Genomic DNA, 25,349 nt, shown 5'->3' with positions numbered 1-25,349 from the left:
GTATATCATACATTTTAAAGGATGATAATTTTATATTGTATAACCCTGGGATAAACATTCCTACATTCTTTAATTTCCTGTATTTCTTTGTGTAGGGGTGAGGCCTCAGCTCTCTAGTAGGGCTTAAGCCCACTCAATAAAAAGAAAATTATATAAATATTGGAAATCAAGTCAACTACCTAGGGCTATTGAAGCCATGGCTCTTGGAGGATAATTTGTAATCACATTTTACTCTACCAGCAATTCCATAACTACACTCTGCATACTTGTGTTTTATCTAGTAACCTTCTGGGTAGACTTTTCTCCAAAGACAGCATAAATGATTTGAGAGTATAGTTATAGTAATTGGATTGGAGTTTTCATTAAGACATGCTTGTTCATACTTAATGCCTGAAAATCAGTTTTAGAAGCATGCAAATAGTTCTTGATATATAAGAAATTAACAAAAATAATCACTCTAATAAGCTCCACTACATGTTAAATCTATCACAGAATTTGCATCATTTATGTTATCCTTAAACGTCTATAGGTTTATGGGTCCATTGAACAGGCCATACTCAGTAGCAGCTCTGGGTCAACTTGTTGAAGTAGTTTAGGATCACTCAATGTACACCAAAATTTGAAGCTGGTTAATTTTATACTAGATGAATATTTATCTCTAAGTTCTCTAAAGAAAGGTATAAAACAGAAAACACCTGTTATAAGTAGAATTGCACTCTCTCCCAAATTAATTAGTTAAAATCTTAACTCAGAATGTGATCTTATTTGGAGAAATTATTTTTGTTTTCATTTTTATTTGGTATGTGTGTGTGCGTGTGTGTGTAGTTGCTTGTGCATGTATGTATGTGATGTGCCATTGATATGGGGGGTTCTTTCGGAGGGCAGAGATAGACATTAGATGTTTTGTCCTATTGATCCCATATTATTGCCTGAGATACTGTCACCCTGGACCTCAAGCTCATCCATCAGGCAAGAACGTTGGAAAGTAATTCTTAGAGATTCTCCTGGTTCTGCTTTCCAAGAACTGGAAAGTTAATCTTCTCGATGTGTACTGGGGCTCCAAATTAAAGTCTTCCTGCTTGTGAAATTAGTATTTTATAGGCTTGTCAGCTTCTAAAATTACATGGCAGTTAAAAATTAATGAAGTTAAAATGAGTTCAGGACAGTGGGACTTCCTTCACTGTAACCAGTGTGCTTTTAAAATGGGACAAATTTAGAGATGTGCCTGGAATATCCTTGATTTTGGACTTATGGCTTTTAGGGATGTATTATAGCATATATTAAGCCATAGGCTTTGTTGTGTTTGGTTATTGTAGCTCTAGAGAACAAATACAATATGCCTGGCTCCTGTATTTAGTATGATGATGTTTACTCTGTTGAAAATGTATAAATATTATATGTATTATAAATGACTGTCTTTTGGTGTCTTATTTATTTCTAAAAATTTGCTCATGTAATCTACTTTGAGGGTGCTAAGAGGACACATGCTATCCTATACAGGTTGTTTTGTTTTCTGATCAGTATATCCATCTTTTATCTGATTTGGGAAATAGCAGATGGCAACTTTTACATGACCACTTTTAGAGAATTGCCCAAAACTCACTGAGAGCATATTGACTTAGAGGTTGAGCAGAATTTGTCCCTAGAAATAGGCACAGGCTTCATGCAGTGGCTGACTGACACTAAGTACTTAACGATCTCCCATTTTGCTCAAAAAGAAACCAACTTTGGTGGAACCTTGGCCCAGGACTTCGTCATGCTATATAGAAACAAACAATTTCCAGGTGAGAACAGATTAGTGCTGGGCTTCCTTTTGCATTATTCATTCTGCTTCTTTACTCACACCACAACAAGAAACAGGCTTTTCCAATTTATAATCTCAGGGGTCACAATGTGATCAAATATCCTGCAACATGGTCTTGTATGTAACATTCTCTCCATTAACCCATGTGAATCAGACTACTCAGTCTCTGTCTCTTGGCAACTTCACATCAGGGACAAATATTAGGCATTGCAACGATTTCTTAAAATTTACAAGTTATTATAGTGATCTCTTTCTGGTTCTCAGTTCATTTTGTTATATGTGTTTCACTTGGGAAAATTAGAAAATTACCAATTAGATTCAGATAATGTGAACATTATGTATAAGATACTGGAATGACACTATTAGTTTAGACTGTAAAGGAAAAACGATGGCTCTAAGATTAAACTAGTTTTGGAAATGGTGTTGAATTAAGAAGTTTAACTTTCTATTTATGTGCAAAAATTTTAAGGTTTATTTACTTATATGTACATGAGTGCTCTATCTACATGTGTATATGCATTGCAGAAGAGGGTATCAGAACATATTATAGATGGTTGTGAGCCACTATGTGGTTGCTGTCAGTTGAACTCAGGACCTATGAAAGAGCAGACACTGCTCTTAACCTCTGAGCCATCTTTCTTGTTATATTCAAATTTTTGAGAAATGCCAAAACCCAACTTATTTATTCTACCTCATGTCTCCATCATTCCATTGCTATCAGTTTGCTATCTCTGAAAGTAAATTACATACTTTTAAAGCAGTGTTCATCTAATAGGACATTATGGTCTTTATACTTCCATATTAGTGTAGAAATGCAGTACACACACAGTAAGATGAGTAATAGTCTAACAACATATATTTCAGGCCAGTCTCCATTATTGTCAATAGTAATCAAGCTCATGATTTTGCTTCATACATTTTTACATTCCTTACATTCCTTAGATTTCAAACATAGCTAATATAAACAATTACTCTCCTTAGGCATTGCTGATAATTGTCAAATCACATACAATGTTTGACAGCTGACATAAAGTAAATGCTACTGTTTGTTATATTTAAGGTGTTTTGAAAAAACATAAAGTGCATTGAATGATCAATTTTCATTATCTCATTATTTGGATTCAGTATATTATACATATTTTAACAAGCTATCAAGTTTTCTTGGAATGGCCATTTTGTCCAAGGACTTTTGTCTTTTAAGTTTGTGTGATAAGAGGCAAACATAAAGATAACACTCTGCAAATCAGGTAGAGCCATTTGAGTTTTAATTGTGGGGAAATAAAATTTAATATTATGGTATATTAAATGTGTGGGTAATAGATAACCTATAATTAATATGAGAAGCCCCTCAACTCTGAGAACCAAGTCACATGGCTTTTTGATCCTTCTCTGTGTATTGTTGTCCAGCAAGATTTACATACTTTCGAATTTTCTTTGTCTTTTGATGGTTTAGGAAATGTGACTGTGAATTATATTTACTGCAAAAGAGAGGGGTAAAGGTTTTGAATTTTGCATACCAAAGAATGCTAATGAGAAACAGTGCCACACATATGGGGTGCATTTCCTACATTTTTTGTTGTTTTTGTTTGCTTATTTTGTTTTGGTTTTGTGGGGGAAATTTACTTAATTTCAACCTAAGATTTATAATTAATTCGCAATATTCTTTGCTAAAAGTTAAAGTGAGTGTAAGAAAAAAATAGATATAGCAGTAAGCAGAAATAAAATACAAATAACTTGAAATAGTGTAAAGTACAACCAATTCCATCATGGTTTTTCATGCATTCAACCTATCTGGTTGAAAATTTTATTGTAGATTTGATCATCATATAAGTCTGGTAATTGTTTTTGTGGATAATGAGAACTGACATAAAAAATCCCCTAAAGTTTGCTTATATGAAAATTGCCCTGGTCTCTGTAGTATTTTGACCTTTTCTCTCTTTGGGTTTGTGTTTCCCACAGTACCTAGTACCTCAGCTGCTGTTGATATCACAGAATTTCTGATTCATTTTTTTACCTTTCCAAATACAATTAATTACTATATGTCCATATCTAAGTGTCTTTCTATTTTTAATTATTTTTCTTCACTTTGGACAGGAATTCTGAGAATAAACATCTTATATATATTTTCACATTAATATGTTACATGACAGCTCCTTGTGATTATTCTTTCCTATAGGGAGTATGATAATATGTTTTAAAATAGTTAATCAATGCATCCAACATTATACTTAGTTGTCTAATATCTTCTTAAATCCTCACCATAAATGTTTACCTATGTTTTCACGCCCAGACAATTAGTGCACTTATATCACATATGAAAATTGATATATATTAAAATTAGCAAACCTGTTTGAAATGTAGTCTTTTATGTTTACCCTTCTGGCAGTGAAAAAAATAATATACTGCATAATATCTTAATGATAAAAGAACATCAAGACAATATTTCAGTTTTTCTTAAATCATTTCTCTAGCTATATGTATTTATCTTGAAGAATGGCAGCAATGGTGTCAATTGTATAACTTGTTTTCCCCCAAGGGGAAATGAACAAATCAGTAAATCTGTGTAGCACTTACAATTGTTGAAACAATTGCCTTTCTCAAATGAATGATGTTCATATCAGTTTTCAAACTCATCTGTCTAATCTTCTTGTATTTATAGAAACCATGAAAGTTTTAATGAGCCTATAAGAAAAATATTGCTCTTCAATCTACAGAGCAATTACATTGTCAAGTGATAGCTTTGATCATAGAGAACTAAATGCAGGACCATGGTTCATTATGTTTTAAAACTGGAAAATACCACTGATTTGTTGTGCTTGCAAAAATAATTTCATTTGTTATTGGAGATTTAGACAAAGAATGCTTTCAGGACAAAAATAAGACCATTACTTCTATCTTTCATAGTAAGTGGAACTGTGGATGACAAAGAACAAGTACACAAGTAAGTTTTCTGTTAAGGTCAGCAGATTGATATGAAGGACTAGCTTGTTGCCCTTAGTTACAAAAGTAAGTAGTAATATGGATGTTTTATAAGTTGATGTGTGATCTGAAGGTTTTAACTGTACAGAGATGTCTTTAAAGGTGAAATGAAGGCTGAGTCTCTGTAACAAAGAGAACTGATATCATTAGTACTTTATTGTGAGATATTATAAACCCTTCTGAACGTGACTTTCAAAAATTAATGGGAGACATTAACTGGTAAAGGCCTACAATTGGACTCGATACCTATGAGTTAATTCACTTATTTCTTTTTTTTATTTTTTATTAATTTATTCTTGTTACATCTCAATGGCTATCCCATCCCTTGTATCCTCCCATTCCTTCCTCCCTCCCATTTTTCCCTTATTCCCCTCCCCTATGACTGTTCCTGAGGGGGATTACCTCCCCCTGTATATGCTCATAGGGTATCAAGTCTCTTCTTGGTAACCTGCTGTCCTTCCTCTGAGTGTCACCTGGTCAAATATGAGGCAGCAGAGTATGTGTGAAAGTCATTCCCACTCTCCACTCAATTGTAGAGAATGTTCTGTCCATTGGCTAGATCTGGGTAGGGGTTTAAAGTTTTATGGCCTGTATTGTCCTTGGCTGGTGTCTTAGTTTGAGTGGGACCCCTGGGCCCAAATCTGCCTATCATAATGTTCTACTTGTAGGTTTTTAGGACCCTCTGGATCCTTCTACTTTGCCATTCTCCCATGCTTCTCTCATCTAGATTCCCAATAGGATGTCCTCCCCTCTGTCTCAGTTTCCTGGTAAGTGAAGGCTTTCGTGGGACATGCCCCTTGGGCTAGTATGTAGATATAAGTGAGTATATATCATCTGAGTCTTTCTGTTTCTGGGTTAACTCACACATTATGATCATTTCTAGCTCAATCCGTTTGTCCACAAATTTCGGGAATTCCTTGTTTTTAATAGCTGAGTAGTATTCCAGATGGTTTCAGTGCAGAATTCTACCAGACCTTCAAGGGCGAGCTAATACCGATACTCTTCAAGCTACTCCAAAAGATAGAAATGGATGGAACATTACCAAATTCATTCGATGAGGCCATAGTCACATTGATACCTAAACCTCACAAAGACTCAACAAAGAAAGAGAATTTCAGACCAATTTCTCTTATGAACATCGACGCAAAAATACTAAATAAAATACTTGCAAAACAAATACTGGAACACATGAAAGATACCATTCATCATGACCAAGCAGGCTTCATTCCAGGCAGGCAGGGATGGTTTAATATACGGAAATCCGTCAATGTAATCCACCATATAAACAAACTGAAAATAAAAAACCACATAGTCATCTCTTTAGATGCAGAGAAAGCATTTGATAAAATCCAACACCCATTCATGTTTAAAGTTTTAGAGAGATCGGGGATACAAGGCACTTTCCTCAATATAATAAAGGCTATATACAGCAAGCCAATAGCCAAAATCAAAGTAAATGGTGAGATACTCAAGGAAACTCCTCTAAAATCAGGAACAAGGCAAGCCTGCCCACTCTCTCCATATCTCTTCAATATAGTACTCGAAGTTCTAGCCAGAGCAATAAGACAACAAAAGGAGATCAAGGGTATCCAAACGGGAAAGAAGGAAGTCAAATTATCCCTATTTGCAGATGATATGATAGTGTACATAAGTGACCCTCAAAATTCCACCAGAGAACTCCTACAGCTGATAAACACCTTCAGCAAATTGGATGGATACAAAATTAACTCAAAAAAGCCTTCCTATACACAAATAACAAGCTTGCAGAGGAAGAAATTAGGAAAGCCACACCCTTCACATTAGCCACAAGCAATATAAAATATTTAGGAGTTACTCTAACTAAGCAAGTGAAGGACTTGTTTAAAAAAAAATTCAAAACTCTGAAGAAAGAGATTGAAGTCACTTATTTCAAACGTTACAAGGGGATTCACATTTAAACAGTCCAAGATGTCTAACAGATAAAGCAGAAAAGGAGTTAATTTTGGTAGAGCAAAACCTGCAAAAGATCTATGTGGATCGAATTGATCCTAAACTTGGTTGCATTCTGGTTATTTTGCCTTCAAAACATTCTCCGACAGGGTTGCTTATACAAAGGGAAGAGAGGATCGTGGAATGGATATTCTTAGCAAATAAACAAAGTAAAAAAGTCATGTACAGTTCTAGTCTTATAAATGCTAACTGTTATAACTTATTCATGATGGTCAGAAATAGAAATTAGTAGTTGGTCACTTATAAATCTTATTAGATACTAAATTACTTAATTATAGAATAAGCTTTAGTTAGTTTCTTGTATACCTTTTTAAAAGGAAAAAAGAGATGATGGCTAGGATAGTTAGATGGTCTTCAAACACTTCAGAAATCCACAGAAATGGCATTTAATAATAAAGGGCTTTTATGACAGAGAGACACATAGGCTCCTGGCAGCATCTCCAGTCTAATTATGAGGGCATCAAGAAATGATAGTGGCAGATAGCCACTGGACTGAAGAATTGTGCTTATCTCTACTACTGATGACAGACTGACCATCCACAATGATCAATTCTGATACTGTAAAACTGACTGCCCAGCCTTGCAGAGACCACGTGGGCCAGTCTTTTAGGACTCCTGCTTCAGGGCAGTCCGTCAGATGGCTTTGGGCCAGTGGGCTGAAGACTGGATGCCCAACGATGGAAAGGAACCTGTGACTGTCCAGGCAGTCAGCTCTCTCTGTTCTGTCTATACTTTTGGAATCTGCTTGCCTGCATTTCCTTCATGTTAGATAGTATTTCCTTCTGGGGGTCTCTGATGGGGTTGAAGACTAGATAGCCACAGTGTTATTAATTTTGAAAAACTCTGGACACTAGGATAAGATTCTGTAGGATAAAATAAACAGTGAAATAATTTATCCAAGATTGTCAAATACAAATGGACTGTCCTTGTAAATGTGATTTTTACTGGATAATTCTCATAATTATTTTCATTGTATATAGTTTATTATATGTAATAGAAAGAGGGAGATGAAGGGGAGATAAACCTGTTTCTGTTTTGATCCCAAGTGTGGGATGGAGAAGAGGGCAGGATGTTTACCACTTAGACATGAGAGAACAGGATGTTTTTCCACTTAGAAATCAGACTTCATTGAGGAGCTTGGTGAAAAACTCCCTTAAACAGTCTGGGAGGGTATATATATGAGCCCAAAACAGGAGAGAGGGCTTTTGGTTGGGACTTGGTTTTTGGCTGCTTATCCTTGCACTTCAAGAGGCTCCTAAAGAGAACTGCTCCAGGGCAAGTTTCAAGGCTTTGGACTCCAGCTGAGGCTCGAGGTTCCAGCTGCTGCTCCTGGTTCTACTAGCAACGTTGGTGGAATTGCTGGTCTGCTGAAACCCTGCTGCCTATGCCAGGGACTGATATCCTTAAGGTTTCATTGTAGTGTTCTTTAATATCCTTCTCTGAGAGTTTAGGTTAGTCAGGTTGTTAGGGAGGTAGGCTCGTTTAACAAGTTCATAATAAAATATAATTGATAAGAAAATTGGGCCTACATAAATTCTTTCCCCTAAATGAATAACCATCATAAAGAGATCAGCACAAAATAAAAGGGACAGGAAGACTGGGGAATATATGTTTTAAAGAAATATCAAGAATTCTATGTGTTTGCTGAATAATGATTTTTATAAATACAAAGTCAAAATATTGTTCAGCTAATCTTTTGACAAATATGTGATGGTGTAATTCAAATAGATTCATCAGAATCTAGAATGTTTTGAATTTCATAAATTAATACAGATATTAATGATAATAATATGAAAAAGAAATTATTTGCTAATTACACCAAATATATTAGGAAAATTCTTATTGTCTTTAATGAGTGTTATTTTTTATTTTATATTAATCTGAGTTTACCATTTTGCTCAATTAAATATGTCCTCTGAGAACGTGATAGCTTAATAAACTATTAACATTACTTTTCCACTGTCATGAAAAAATATTTTAGCCATATTAGACTCTTCAGTAGCAACTGCTTTTTGTCTGGGTTTTGAGCAGGGTTTTCAGTGGATTTTCATTTAAGAAAAAGTCTTTCTGTAATATATTTAGCTTATCTGCTGCTAATAATATTTATATTTATTCTCTCTCTCCCTCTCCCTTCCTCCCTCTCTTTCTCTCTCTCTGTCTCTCTTTGTGTCTCTCTCTCTGTCTCTCTCTGTTTTTCTCTCTGTGTCTCTGTCTCTGTCTCTCTCTCTCCATGTGTGTGTGTGTGTGTGTGTGTGTGTGTGTGTGTGTGTGTGTGTGTGTACATGGGCAAGAATGCATCTGTGGAGACCAGAGGACAATTTCTTCTACTGTTCTACTATATGGATTTGTAAGACTGAGACCTTCAGAGAGATCTCTAGTCTATACCTGGAGTCCCCAGAGAGAAACGGAGTCCGATGTCAATGCAATACACACAAGAATTTTATTGAGCTGATGTGCATCGAGGTCTGACAAGCTCTTTCAAGCTGCAGACCTCAAAAAGCAGGTGCAAGTGCTTTTTATATCTTTTGCAAAAGCAGAATTGAGCAGGCTAGCAGGGAGGGGTAAGTACATTCCAGGGGTAGGGGTAGTGGAATATTTTTATATACAGCTGGACCCTCAGCGTAGGCTGGATGGCCTTGAGTCAAGCAGGACATTACAGGGGGACCAAATAGCTACAGGACACACATAGTGATTTGATATTGATACCTAGGTTCAATATCGATATTGCTACTTGGACCCTCCAGATTAAGGGTTCTGAGTAGCAAACTCAGGTCTTCAGGTTCAGAAGTATGTATTATTACCTTCTAAGCCTTCTCTCTATCTCTTCTTAACGTGGTGTTTCCTTTTGTTTTTTTTTCAATTAAATTTGTTCTTTGACCATTTCATACCTGCATATAATATAATCTGTATGAAATATAAGCATTTCCTCCTATATTTTCTTGTCCCTTTCCATCCTTCCATAAGTCACCTCTGTTCTAAAAGTAACCTTTTTTGATTATTGACTTTTGGTCTTATCTTATAACCAATTTAATTTATCTACGGTAGCCTATGAGATCACTGAATTGGAACTATCCACTGGATCTTGTTGGGAGTCACCAGTAAAAGATATATATTCTTCTTCTTGATTCTTGTTTTTTTTTTTAACATTTATTTATCATGTATACAGTGTTTTACCTGCATATGCACTTGCAGGCCAAAAGAGGATACCAGATCTCATGGTAGATGGTTGTGAGGCACCATGTGGTTCTGGGAATTGACCTTTAGAAGAGCAGCCAGTGCTCTTAACCTCTGAGCCATCTTTCTAGCCCTTTATTCTTTTTTTTTTAAAGATTTATTTATTTATTATTATATAATCACATTATAGATGATTGTGAGCCACCATGTAGTTGCTGGGAATTGTGCGGTCAGTAGTTGCGGTCAGTGTGCTTAACCTCTGAGCCATCTCTCCAGCCTCTTCTTGAGTCTATTGGTAGCAGATAGTTCAATAGTGAGGTGTAGGGCCTCACAGAACCCTCCTCCATTGTCCATGTCTCATTATTGATGGGCCTATTCTTATGTAGAGTCAGTCAGTGACAACATCTGTAGGTACTGTGTTTTCCTCATTGCCATTGCTGTGCCTGCCTCTTGTTCAAATTATGTCATTTTATAACCTTCTTCGTATTTCCCAGATTCTACAGACTTTTTCATGTGTTCTTTGAGCCTGAGATTTTGTAAATATAAAAAAATTCTGTGCTGTTATTTATCTCTTAGCACCTTATACAGCAATAAATTTGTACATTCATCACCACTCAGTAACAAGAGAGACTTCTCTGGTTAAGATTATGAGAGGTATTTGTCTGTGGATATTAATATTTAGAAGGCAGCTTGATATTGTCAAATTACCTAAACAACAGTATCAGTTTTCCTGTAGAGCTTTTGATCCCACACAATGTGCTATTTTAACCAGGTCTCCAGCACTAAGAATGAATCTTACTCCTGTGGAATAGCTCAAATTTAACCAGAGAGTAGTCAGTTACTTCTCATCCTGGTACTTGATACATTTCATAAGTAGGTACATCTTACCTGGCATGTTGGTTTGGCAGCTCACATATTAAGACCATTAATGCATTTTATTTTAGCAACCTGAAAAGCACCTTTTATGACTATGAAAGCTAGCCAATATGAAAGAATCTTCCAACTCAGTTCACTTTGGTTTCTCTATGTCATCCAACCAAGGTGTAACATGTTTTCAGCAATAAGGTCCTATCATATAGATATAGAGGACAATCAAGAGGACATCCAAACACCTTTATTATTAGTGTGTGTCTGTGAAGGTGGCTTTGGAGGCTCCCTGATCAACAAAACATATTATAGTATATACCACTTTGAGTACTGGGGTTTTTGTTTCATAAGACATGGATTTTAGGAAGTACCTTTTTTATCCCTGTGAGGTCGAATTTTTATTTGTTCTTTGAGTATTTCATACAATGTGTCTTAATCCTATTCATCCCTCCTCCTCATCCTAAATAGATCACTTCTTTCAAAAACACTAAACTTTGTGTGTTCTTTATTTTCCTGAGTCATCAAGTATGGCTGTGCTGCCTATATTTGAGTATGAGACTCTCACGGGAGAGTAATTAACCCACCAGAGGCTACACTCTCATAGCAACTATTTTTGTTTTTCTCTCTCTTGATAGCTATAAATTGTCAATATCTCCCTTGATAGGGGTGGAACTTCTTGTCCACCTTCCATGCTGGGATTTTTCTCAGGTTTGAGCTTGCATGAGCCTTGTGCGTGCAGTCTTAACTGCTTTAAATTCATGGGTGTAGCTGGCCTGTTGTGTCTGTAAAACACTGTTTCTTTGTAGTAATCAACCATCCCTGACTTTTACAATCTTTCCACCCTTACATCTACAGAGTGACCCATGAGCGGAGGGAGGAGAGGAGGTAATATGTTTCACTTAGGGTCAAGGATTACCCTACAGTCTTTTGTTATCTTTCTCTATGTTAATCACCATCTGCTACTAAGAGAAGTTTCTTTCATGAGGGTTGAGAGATATGTTAAACTATTGGTGTAATGATAAGTGACTGGGAGTCGGTTTAATGCTTACATCTACTTAGCAGAATAATAGTAGTAAGTATTTTTATAAGGCCTAAAATCTATCTAAACCTGGGTTCTTATCTCCACATTGGTGCTAGATAGGAATTTGAACTTGTGAAGTCAGCATTAATTCCAAACAGGAAGGAACTGGTTTTTCCCGTTTAAAAATTGTTCCTATGAAATAGTAGATTTACATATTATTTTTAATATCTCCATTTTGGTTTTTATAAATATTTCACATTAACTAGATGGTCAGTTATATCCATTCATATTTTATAATTACCTAATTTTCTTAATAAACATTCTAAAATGTTTCATTTTCAAAAAAATGAAATTACTTAAAGAATTTTGAAGTAATTCTGAAAAAAAATACAAAACCTGATTTTATCCAGTGATACACATACACACACACACACACACACATACACACACACATATAGAGGGGGGGAGGGAAATGAATAGAACTGAAAAAAAACAGTGTAAATGACTTATACTTGAAAATATCAAATGACAACAATTTTTTAAAAAGAAAAAAATTTAAGCCAACTAAGAAACAAAGCTAATAAAATTGAAATTATAGATTATAAAAATTGAGGTGATTGTCTCTAGTCCCATCCATTTGTCCACAAATTTTGGGATTTCCTTGTTTTTAATATCTGAGTAGTATTCCACAGTGTAAATGTACCACAGTTTCTTGATCCGTTCTTCTACTGAGGGACATTTAGGCTGTTTCCAGGTTCTGTCTATTATGAATAAGTCTGCTATGAATATGGTTGAACATATGTCCTTGTTGTGTAGTGGAGCATTTTCTGGTATATTCCAAGGAGTGGGATATCTGGGTCTTGAGGAAGCCCTATTCCCAGTTTTCTGAGATAGCGCCAGAAAGATTTCCAAAGTGGTTGTACAAGTTTACACTCCCACCAGCAATGAAGGAGTGTTCCTCTCTCCCCACATCCTCAGGTACTGACTTGTAAATTTTTATCTAGTTTTCTAGATGCAGAAGAGAAAGGTGAGCACAACCTAAACCACACTTGTGGTTTAAAGAGGAATAAATCTTTAGGAAAGAAAGACTTGTGAGAAAGGGATACACTGCATCCCAACCCTAATTTTCTATGTGAAAAAGAAACCTGAAAATACATAAAATTCTTCAACATACAGTACGGTAGAAATTCCTGTCCAAACAAAAACAAGAAAAATATAGCTAGTATGTAGAACCTTCATTTTTAGTTTAGTATAGATTAAACAAAATAAAGTAAGATATTAAATTGCAGAAATGTTCCTTCACAGTGTATTAATTTTTTAAATATTTTATTAATTTATTCATATTACATCTCATTTGTTAGCCCATCCCTTGTATCCTCCAATTCCTCCTTACCTCTCACTTTCACCCTATTCCCCTCCCCTAGGTCTGTGACTGAGGAGGACCTCCTCCCCCTGTATGTGCTCATAGGGTATCAAGTCTCTTCTTGGTAACCTGCGATCCTTCCTCTGAGTGCCACTAGGCCTCCCCATCCAGGGGACGTGGTCAAATGTGGGGCACCAGAGTATGTGTGAAAGTCAGTTCCCACTCTCCATTTAACTGTGGAGAATGTACTGTCCATTGGCTAGGTCTGTGTAGGAGTCACTTGATTTTTGACAAAGAAGCCAAATCTATTCAATGGAAAAATGATAGCTTATTCAACAAATGGTGCTGGTCTAACTGGATGTCTACATGTAGAAAAATGCAACTAGACCCATATTTGTCACCATGCACAAAACTCAAGTCCAAGTGGATTAAAGACCCCGACATAAAACCAGAGACATTAAATTGGTTAGAGGAAAAAGTGGAGGAAGAGTCTGGAACACAATGGTGTAGGAAAATTAATAGCCACCTAAATTTGATAAAAAGTTAGCTAAGATATTAGTACATAATAAACATACTTGGAAATAATGTCACATCCATAACAGTAATACATCATTTGCTTTCAATGAATTTTGGTAATAAAAATAAAGTAATTAACTGTTAATAAATGAGTCAATAGGAAATAGAAGGTGGCTCAGTGAATAAGAGTACTTGCTCTATAAGCATGAGGATCTGAATTTTCAGTATCATAAAAGCCAGAAAGAGGGTGCTCGAGAGATGGCTCAGAGGTTAGGAGCACTGGCTTCTCTTTCAAAGTTTCTGAGTTCAATTCCCAACAACCACATGGTGTCTCACAACCATCTATAATTAGATTTGGTGCCCTCTTCCAGTGTGCAGTCATACATGAAGACAGAATATTGTATACATACAAAAATAAATAAATCGTTTTTAAAAAGCCAGAGAGAGAAACAGATGTATCCTGAAAGCACATTGGCCAGCCAGTGCTGTCAATACAGTCAGCCTCTAAGTTAGTTAAAGACCTTCTCTCAAGAAGGCAAAACAGAGAGTGATAGAAAAAGGTTCCAGGTGCCCTGCCCTGGCATCTATATGTACATACATAGTCTCTGGTAGCTGTTCATTTCAGTGCATACACCACATACACCAAGTAGACACACACACACACACACACACACACACACACACACACACACACACACACACAGAGAGAGAGAGGGGGGGGGAGGGAGAGAGAGAGAGAGAATATGAGAATAAATAGGTAGAGTAATGGTATTCAGAATTAAAATTATGATGATTATTTTACATTTTAAACTTGACAAAATATTGAATAACCTGGAAAGAGTGTCACTGAAGGAATATCTAAATAAAGTTGGTCTGTGGGCATGTCTTTATGGAGTTATCTTGATTACTTTAATTGAGGTGAAAAGATTCTCCTATTCCCTGGACAGAGAATTTTGGAATGGATTAATGGAGAGAGTGATCTGAGCACTAACATGCAAGCATTTATTAACTCATTTGTATCTGTTCTTGACTGTAAATGGAATGCTGTCAGTTTTCTTAAGTACCTGCAGCTGAGACTTCCCGCTTACAATGAACTTTACCTATAATTAATAAGTATAATAAGCACTTTCTCCTCTAAGTTGATTGTGGTGAGTTATATTATCATAGCAACAGGAAATAATACTAAGACATATGGAATCTATGAAAGGGAAAATACTCTGAAATAAAATCTTCACCAGCATTCATTTTGAAAATGTGTACTGAAATGTAAAAAGATGCAAATAATTCGATATCATAATAGTAGCTTTTTAAAGTACATGCATCTATGAATTTTACCTTTTGCAAAAGGGAAAGAGAAAACAAAATCTAAATACTGAGGCAGGATAATTTTGGATCTGAAATATAAAATATTGCAGACAGCACTCATAAGGAACTCAGAAAACTCTAACCTACTTTAGTTACTGAATTTCTAGCGTAGTAGTGTATCCTTAAAAATAGTTTTTTAGTAGTTTGGTGCACTCACGCCCCAGCCGCTGCAAAAGATCTTCGCTCCCAGACCCCTCGAGTTTCCTGGCCCAGAAGCAGCCATAGACATCGCTTTGCAGGCCAGGACCCTGCCTTGAAGAGCACCTTGAGCGAAATAGGAGATGAGATCATTATAGTCAATGAGCTTCTAAAAAAATTTAAATTGGAAATTCAGTATCAAGAACAAACCAACAATTCACTCAAGGAGCTCCAAGATTCTCTTGATCTGGAGCACATTACTCAAAGAACACATTACTTCCCACTTCCGTGACAGTGGTCCAGAGCTCAGCTGACAAATCAAATCTGGACCCTAAAGAACAAGTTGAAGTTGAGGAACCTTTCCTGTCAAAAAGGCTCCCCAAAGAACAAAGAGTTATTAAGGAGAGGCAATTCATAACTACTGATGAGTTCAAAGGCGTTCCTTTGTACATGAAATCTCGTTTAACATATTGCCAAATTAGTGATATTATTAAAGAAATTAACAAGGCAGTAGTTAGTAAATACAAGATCATACATCAATCAAAAGCATCTGTGAGTTCTGCGAAGAGAAATCTCTATCAAAGATTTATTAATGAAGAGATGTAGGACACAAAAGGTCGGTTTTTCATCGTGGAAGCTGACATAAAGGACATTATAGCTATGAAAGCTGACAAGAGGTTTCTTGTGATCTTGAACATTTTGTGGCATTGCCAGAGACTGTCAGAGGTCCGAGGGGGAGGACTTACCTGATATGTCATAACCTGAGGCTTTTGCAGACTAGGGATTGATTGGATAGTCTTGAAATTTTATGGTTTTAGCTTCTGTCTTTCCTGGCCTTGTTTCTTTAAGAAACAAAACTTTGGATAGAGAAAAATAATTTTTAAAATTAAAATACAATCATATCATTTCCCCTCTTCATTTCCTCCTTATAACCTCTCCTATTATCCTAGCCTTTCCTATCATCTTCTCTTGCTCTATATCAGGTTAATGGCTTCTGCTGTGGTGTTACACACACACACACACATACACACACACACACACACTATACATACATGCATATGTATTATATATAACATTCCTCAATAAAAATACAGATATATATTCTTGAATGCATACAATCCTATCTGTATGTATAAGATTTCAGAGCAGACCAATTACTATTCGGTAACCAGTAGAGCGGCTCATCCTTAGAGATGAGCATTTATGTTACCAACTTTCCTTAGTTACTAGCAGTCCTCTGTCTAGGGATGGGCTCCATGGGATTTCTCACTTCCATGATGTCATGTCTGTTGGTATTGTCTTTCTTCAGGTCTTGTTTAGGCAGCCAAGCTGTGAATACTTTATGGGTGTAGCTTTCTTGGCACTTCTAAGAAACAGTCTCACCAAAAACTTCCTTTTCCTTTAGCTCTTAATTTTTTCTACCCTCTCTACCATGATGTTTCATAAGCCCTAGATTCAGTAGGTGTGTCAGAGATGTATCAGTTGAGGCTGGATACTGTGTAATCACTTGTTCTATTTGTTCGGATCAACTGTCTTTTAAATAATTATGGACACTCTTCACATAAGACTGGGTTATTGCAGATTGGAGCTGTCCATTCTTTTACTCTAAGGCGGTTCCTATCATTAAAGATATGATGATGAGTTTCTTGTAAAGAAAATCAGATTTTATCCTTTATCCATTCAATCACCTTATGTCTTTTGATTGAGGCCATTAATGGTTAAAGTTGTTCCTGAAAAGTGTGCTTTGACTGCAGTCACTGTGTTATTCTATTTTTGTTGCTGTTGATTGTGCTCTCAGTGGTATTTTGTGTTTTATGTGTCTATAATTATAGCTTTGTTTTCTTTCTATAGTCTCTTGGCTATGCTTATTTATCTTCTAAGCCTAAAGTATTGTTTCCTGTATTTTGATTAGTTTTACTTGGCTGGAAATATCTTTTTAGACCATCTGTATCAGGGAAATTTCTTCTCTTCCTTCAATTGTGGCAGATAGTTTTACCAGATAAAATAGTCTAGCTTGGCAACTGTGGTCTTTTAGAACTTAGGATACATTATTCTATGTTCTGGCTTTCAAAGTCTCCAGTGAGAAATCATCTGTTACTCTGATAGGTTTCATTCTAGACATGACTTTTAAAATTTTTTTTTCCAGATTTCAATTCCCCCTGTATATTTAGTGTTTTAACTATGTTGTATATTTTTATATCCTTGTTCTATTTTGCTTTCTGTCCAGGTGTGTCTCTCCTGCAGTCATTTTATTTTTCTATGATCTCATTAATGATCCAATCTATACTGATCTATATCACTGACTTGGAAATCTCTCTCAAATCTGTTTTATTTTATTAATTTATTCATATTACATCTCAATTGTTATCCCATCACTTTTATCCTCCCATTCCTCCCTCCCTCCTGCTTTCACTCTACTCCCCTCCCCTATGACTGTGACTGAGGGGGACCTCCTCCCTCTGTATATGCTCATACGGTATCATGTCTCTTCTTGGTAGCCTGCTACCCTTCCTCTGAGTGCCACCAGGCCTCCCCATCAAGGGGACGTGGTCAAATATGGGGCACAAACCAAGGACAATACGTGCAGTAAACATTGAACCCCTACCCAGATCTAGCCAATGAAAAGGACATTCTCCACAGTTGAGTGGAGATCAGGGACTGACTTTCAATAATCTACCTCTTTTCTATTTTACCTGTATTATTTCTATATTTCTCCCCTTTTTAATTTTCATCCCTTCTCACCCATTTTTCCCTAACAATAGATAGGAGAGAAAGAATCATAGAGGAAATAAAAAGAGAGAAATAATTCCCTGAATCTAACCTCCTATACTTTGTTTCCTCCCTGATCAAGACAATTAATAACTTGCAATGAACCTCTTAAAACCACAACCATCCATCATCCATTGAAGGACCAAAACCTACCCACCTCACCTCTTGGGAGTGGGGTGTCCTTCTCTTCAAATTGCTTCCTGCTGATTTGGGATGTAGTTTCCTTTTGGAGGCCCAAGAAATTGGGAAAATATTGAAGTCTTAAGAAAGCTAGCTGTAACATTTGCTGTCCAATCTCTATGTGCTGTGAAAATTCAGGCTGTGGAACAGTCTATGAGGCTGGACCATCTCAGCTAGCCATTTTGAAGTTGTTCTGAGTGCAAACTTTTGAGACAGCTATTTAGACAGTCTGTGAGGTTGGATCATCTGGAATACTGTCTTGGCTTCTGTAGTGCCTAGTCCTTTTTTCTATAACTGCTTGTTCTGTAGAATTTTGTGGTATACCTGTAATATGCTTAATGTTGTAATATGCAAAAACTGTTTTATTTTACTAGAGACATATGCTGGAGCATCCTCAGTTCTAATTTGTACAAGTATTCATATAGTTTCCTTGTTGGTCCAATAATATGGGGAGTAGGAGCTACTTCTGACATGGCTCTGCTGCCTAAACTTTGATCACTTCCCCCTGGCAGGATGGCCTTGCCCCACTCCAGAGGAAAAGGATACAGGCAGTCTAGATAGCACTTGATAGGATGAGGTCAGATGGTAGGGGAACACTTGTTGGAGGTTGGTCTAATGTATTTTGATGTTAATTACTGCTTTCTGTCTCTGCACCTGCACTTTGCCTAAGAGCCTAACTTGTTTGACCAATAAAAGGCCATCTCACCTGGGCAGAGCAAATGGGATAGGCGTGGCTAAGATTCCAAGGCTTGGGGAGAATCTTGGGATGAGAAGAGATCGAAGAAGAGGAGAGGAAGAAGGATGCTGGGTAATGGGTTAGGTGGAGGAGAAGCACATGGCCAGTGTGGATGGTAAATTTGGCCCAGATGAAGAACATTAGCAAGTATTTGGAGTTATGGATGAGAGGTAGCTTGATAGAAATTATTATAACCAGATGGCATGGGATTGGGACAGGTATCCCATACTGTCCCCACTATGGGAAGTAGTTTAGGGGATAATATCTGCTCTGATCCAGATTACCTAACACTGTTTTAAAATATAGCATGTGTCTGTGTCTTGATTGATTGCTAGCAGGTTAGAAAATACTGCCATAATAATAATTATAGCCCAAATAATAAACATTATTAGACCATACTGGTAAATTAACTGCAACAAGCAGGGCTTCCCCCTTCTGAGGACTAGGAGAGAGGGGATGAGGGAGGGAGAGTGGGACCATGAGTCAATGAAAGAGGGGGCTACAATCAGGATATAAAGTAAATAAATTAAAAACAAAATTAAAAAATATCTTGGTAGAATTTTCAAGCAACTTATTTCACCAGAGTTTGCCTTAAAGACCAAGGACAAGAATGTATTACAAAGGAACTTTAGAACAAATGTACTTCAATGCATGATAAAACCAGAGAATAGGATGGTCAAATGGAAAAGAGGTAGACAGTGGCTGTGTGCAATATTGAACTTATTATGACTGTGTGAGACTTTTGGCACCATGTCAGAAGAACTTTCTGAGTAACTGTGCAGATAACTTAGCATATCAGATAGAACAGTGATGCATCATCATTCTCAGGAATGCATTAGATAGGGATAATCTTTGGAAATGATTAGCACACACAACACAAGAAATTCTATTAAGCTGGAGGGCCATATAAATAACAACTTTTAAATGTATAAGCATATTCCAAGTATTATATAGGGTATAATTCTGACCAATCCTTCATGATTGATGTGAAATTCAAATTTGACAGAACATTATGTATTTTGGAGGTTGTTGTTGTTGTTGTTGTTGTTGTTGTTGTTAGTGATAACAATGGAATCCTGGCATACTAAAACTAGCATACTACCAATTGTACATATATGTATGCAGATGTGTTATATCACAGCATCAGAGTAGCACCATGGTAGAAAGCAAAAGAAACATGATTGATGCTCATGAAGACCTGAAATGACACACAACCCAATTTTCTGTACATATACAGATCAGTAGGAGTGGATGTAGGTCAAGAAGAAATGTCACAGGGCAAAATACACATCTTTGGGGACTAAATAAAAGAATCAATGAAGATACATTTTAATTTTGGGGAATTTAATACATGTATATAATGCATTTTAATCAAATTTGCTCCTTTCCCTCTCCAATAATTCTGCCCATATCCTTATCACCACCTTTCCCATCTGAGTTCATTGCTCTTAGTTTTTTCCAAACTGACTGAGTTCTGCATACATATAAATGAAGATCCATCTACTAGAAAATGGTTAGCCACTTTTTAGGGGCCACATGCCCAACAAAGATGTTTTGCCTCCTTGTGCAACCATCTATATATTTTAAATGAAAATATAAAGTTACATTAATCCTTACCATTGGTGTGCTTTAAAATTTACTTGGTAGAGCAGAGACTTTAAAATTATGGGTTTTATTAATAAACATAAGCAAACTTCATTACAAAAAATAAAAAAAATTCCTTTCATTGTTTCAGCCTTCATATGGGAGCTGATGTATTTTTTACAATTTTTTTCACATGGTTGGTTGCTGCATTTGGTCAGAATTGATGTTTTTACGATAGGAAGTATTATTTTCTCTTTATTATGTATTTATTGTTAGCATTATAATTGTTTTCATTGGAATGGCTTGATTGTGTGCAAAACCTTCATCTGTGCCCAGGGTGTAGGAGTTTCTCGGTCTCTGGAAAGTTTCCATCCCTATAATTATTGTTTTCCTGTGAACTCTATCCTTCCAATGAGTGGTGTTTCCACTGTGGTAACTTAATTATCTCTCCATTCACTCTTGGAGATGATAACTTATTGTTCTTTTCCAAAAATACATAACAATTTCTGCACTAGATATTTGCAGATGATCCCTAATTCTTTCTGCACCCTTTGAGTGTTTCTACAGCAGTCATTATTTGCTCCAAGCCAGTGACATAGATTCCTGCAGAGGGAAGCCTTTACTATTTCACTTAAATGATTGTCCTGTCAGAGAGGCTGCCATTCCTTTTTAATATTTATTTACATTAAAATTTTTTCTTTAGGGAGTTTTGTGAAAAGGTCACTGGCTTCCCACTACCACTTTCTTGGTATGTTCTTTCTTCTGCAAAGTGTGTAATCTTCTAATCACTATAAAACCCCTTCTCAGCCTAGTACTTGCAATCACCTATATTAATTTTGGAAGCATCAGTGGTGTTGAAAAATAAGGATATGCATATATTTCAACCAGTAAGTGATTTTCAATAGTCAACTTGAACAAACTATACATTAATTATGAGTATTTAATTATATAGAGAGCTTGCTATATTCATTGTAGATTTTCCTTAAATTTCTATTGTCCTGAGTCAGTAGTCTTTGGAACATACAGAGTTCTAGTAAAATGTTTTATAGACACTATTATACATTTCTGCTTTGATTGCTATTTAATTGTCAGTGAATTATAACCCCTATAGTAATTTGTTTTAGTGAGAGAGAATTGGCCTTTGGTAGAAATAATTATGCTATGTCATCATAAAAATCCATTTGGTACAATTTTTAATCTAATATGTCCATTATTTATGAAAGCTTATTACCATATCCTATTAGCTTGTTCACAGTAATGAAATTAGGGTCTATTTTGCTACTAAATGAATATAAAAGGACAAGAGAAAACACAAATCTAACAATATTTCACAGAGCTTCACATTCTGCAACTCATTAGCACTTATCAATGCATGCATATTCTGGAAATAAATGAATGGTTATTGTGCAATGACACATTTTATAAATCATCGCAGTATAAACTAAAACAACACTTTAAAATATCCCAGTAGATATCTAAATTTAAAATGTACAAATCAAGTGTGTTTCTGCACTGAAGGATCACTGTACAATGAGTTATGCTTGCAGTCCTAATACATCAGATATTAAGGTAGAGTTCCAGTTGCATATCTTTGTTGCATCCCCCTTAAACATCTGTTATCTATTAGATGGAATTATGAATTTCAGCTACCAATGTTAATATGCTTGAAAATTGGAGGTACCATACACATACCATTAGCTTTCAAAATTTTAGCACCATAGCATCAGGATATGTTCATATACTTAAATAGTATTCCAAAGGAAGGATGTGAACAGCTCTCCAGGGACTCACAATATTTATATTCTTTTATAATCTTCCCCATTGTCTTTGAATAAAATCCTAAATGTATCATATCCAAGTAAAAGATATACCTGTTTTGAGACCCATCAATGTAATTTACAAATGCACCTTCATAAATATTTTATCAGTTATCATCTAAAGTCAAAGCTCTCAAATGTATCTATCTTCCTGAGTCTCAAAACAGGATAGTGTTTATAAATAAAACTAAAATTTTATAATAGTATTACAGAATTCCATTTATTCCAAAATATTTTAGAGTGTCATCTCTTCCCTGGCTTTCAAGCCCACTCTTTTTATTGAATTGGTATAACTTGGATTGGTATATCTTCTTTCATTTACGGATAGAAAAACATCTTCTTTGGTACCTCTCCCTTATTTTTGTAGCTTAGCATAATGAAACTCACGGAGGGTATTGTATAATTGTGTTGATAACTGATAAAACAAAAAAGCTTGAGAATATTCATTTTTGGTTTCTATTTTTTTATAGAATATAGATTCTTCTCTCCTACATCCCTATCACAGTCTCTCGTCCCTCCACTCCTTCTAGCTCCCACCACCTCTCCATCCATATTAATTTCCCCTCTGTTTCCCTTGAGAAAATAGCTAGCCTCCAAGAGACTTCAACCAAACATGACAAAACAAGATAAAATAATATAAGACAAAACTCCCTCATCGTGTTTGGGCAATGCAACACAATAGGAGGAAAACATTCTCAAGAACAGGATATTCATTTTTCAATCTTAGAAATGTGAAAATATTTCCTTTATGATAGAATATGATGATATTAGAATGGGCCACAATATGCACATATAGTTTCACCTGAAGAACATATCCTTCATGGAAATTTTAGCTGTGTAGTTGTAATATAATGTAGTGAGTACAACCTATAATTGAATGTTATGGTAGATATGCAGTATGGTGATCATATTGAGGAGATTGATTTCTGGCTTTCAAAACATATTACCACTGTATCAATTATAAAGATACTGAAGATGAAATATGGTGAAGGTGTTATAAGTAGAGAGCAAAGTACCAGCATACAAATGACTAAGTGCATCATACTAAATTTAAGGAACCCTTCCAAATCCAAATACAGAGTGCAAAAAAAAAAAAAAACCAATTTGGATACAGTAAATTTTCAAGACTGGAAAAGGTGGCTTGGCCACCTAGTGGATGTGTGATTTGGGGCAAATTATTTTCCCTTTCAGCCTCCTTTTCTCCTGTGTTAACATAAATGTAAAGAGTACCTGTGGGGAGGGGGTATTTCTAGAATTTACTTCATGAGATTAGCAAGTGATTGCATCAATTTAAGTTTGTAAGTACACAAAGTATTTCCCAAGTGTTCTTAATAGGATAAACATAATTTCTAGTCGTTAGCCAGGTTGACAATTTTCTGTTTCCTTAGCTCTTATGTAAGTTTTGGAAAATTTGTATGATAGTATCATAAGTCTTTAATGTTTCTTTTAATATCTTGAAATGATTCACGATTCTAAAACATAAGACTTTCCAGTAGGATTTTTTCATGAAATTTCCAATTTCACATTTTTATAAAAAGGTTAATACCTTTTTGCTACTGGAGAATTCCAAGATCCTCAGGCATGCAAATATAATTTTTTCTAAGTTTAAAGAATATATTTATTGATTGTTCCCCTGTATTGTTTCCTTATAAAGTATTGAAGTGATTGATTTTTTTAGGGACTGGTTGAAGGAGAAAAAGAGTTTCACAGATAAACTTTGAAAATAAGAAACTTTGATAAAACAATTTACCTCAATAATTAAAAAAATATCCTATCAGTCACACAAGATACTCTTTGCTTTCCCTAGCAGTCCTATTTACAAAGGTGCTACAAACTCATTAAAATCCATTTATATAATAGAGTATAATGTCAGTTATTTGCTTATTAAACATTTATTGATCAGTTAGGTACCATGCTAAGCAATCAATAAACATTTTTTATTTAATTCAAGGCCTTGAGATATATCTTCATAATTCTAATATTCCACGAGGAAATTTTAATTAAGGAACATTTAAGAGTTAAGATAGGATCACTGACTTTCTCAGAAGTAGAATCATGATTCACTGTCTGTTACTTACTTGGAATTACTCATGTAGAGTTGTCTATATTATATTAAAGATATTTTATATCTTTATAACATCTAGAGATGGTGGAAAGTATAAGAAGCCCAAATATTTAGGAAATTTGGAAAGGAAACTGTTAATAAAAAAAACTGGGATTATGTTTTCTGGGTTTTGAGAATAAAGTGAAAGAATTTGCTGCAATTAATACACTATTGTAAATAATAAGAATTTAAAATGTATATTTTGGACTCTAATTACAATGTGCTTTGTATAATGGTATCCCATGCTGCAAAGATTCTAAAATAAACTAAATTCTTGCTGTGAACTAGATAGCATAAGTCATTTGGTCTTGATTGATTTGGAATGTGACTTCCTTTGAAATGTTCTTCCTACAAGAGTTTATGTTTGACATTCAAAGTCTCTTTCCAGCCATTTTGAAAACAATGTAATATTGCTTTTATCATGAAGAATAAAACGTTCTTACAAAATTCTCTTTATGCTCAATTAGCCACATATACAAATAAAAAGATTTGATATTCAAGACCTGAAGTTGACATTTCCTTTTGTTAATAGATTAATTTTTAGTCTCTTAATTTTAGGATGGAAATGAATTTGAGCAGTTGAGAATTTTTGGTCACACAAACCATAATGGCCAGAAGAGCAGAAAGAAACCAGATATCAAAGGGGAAATTTCATCCAAAAACAGATAAACTCATAAATTGTCACCTAAACCTATAATTAACTTAAACTCAGATCACTTAAGGCCAGCATATGATCAAAATCCATAACATCTAGGGCAATATGGTACCACTTCAGCAAGCTTTGAATATTTCAACACAGCTGAAGCACCAAAAAATGAGCTTAAACCAATATTATGACTATGATAGAGGCCCTTAAAGAAGAAATGAATAAATCTCTTAAAGAAATTCAGGAAAACAGAAGCAAACAGATGAGAGAAATTAATCAAGTCCTGAAAATGGAAAC

The 25,349-nt window shown here is 35.4% G+C and overlaps 2 protein-coding genes and 1 pseudogene across 4 annotated transcripts in view; 2 read left to right on the top strand and 1 right to left on the bottom strand.

Moving 5' to 3' along the window:
* Nucleotides 1-25,349, top strand: part of LOC311602433 (melanoma-associated antigen 10-like) — a 306,945-nt gene that overhangs the window by 88,496 nt on the left and 193,100 nt on the right. The gene's annotated exons all lie outside the window — the stretch shown is intronic.
* The window catches only part of LOC311602432 (melanoma-associated antigen 10-like), a 306,883-nt gene that overhangs the window by 98,020 nt on the left and 183,514 nt on the right, over nucleotides 1-25,349 (bottom strand). The window lies entirely within an intron of this gene.
* LOC311601958 (SKA complex subunit 1-like) lies at nucleotides 11,341-15,966 on the top strand (annotated as a pseudogene). The gene is made up of 2 exons: nucleotides 11,341-11,384; nucleotides 15,211-15,966. The product of its transcript is annotated as an SKA complex subunit 1-like (transcript).

Source organism: Acomys minous, assembly GCF_964271855.1.
Source record: "Acomys minous genome assembly, chromosome: 7".
In the NCBI taxonomy this organism is placed as follows: domain Eukaryota; kingdom Metazoa; phylum Chordata; class Mammalia; order Rodentia; family Muridae; genus Acomys; species Acomys minous.
Note: the sequence above shows the minus strand (reverse complement) of the source record. Positions and strands in the feature narration are given on the sequence as shown.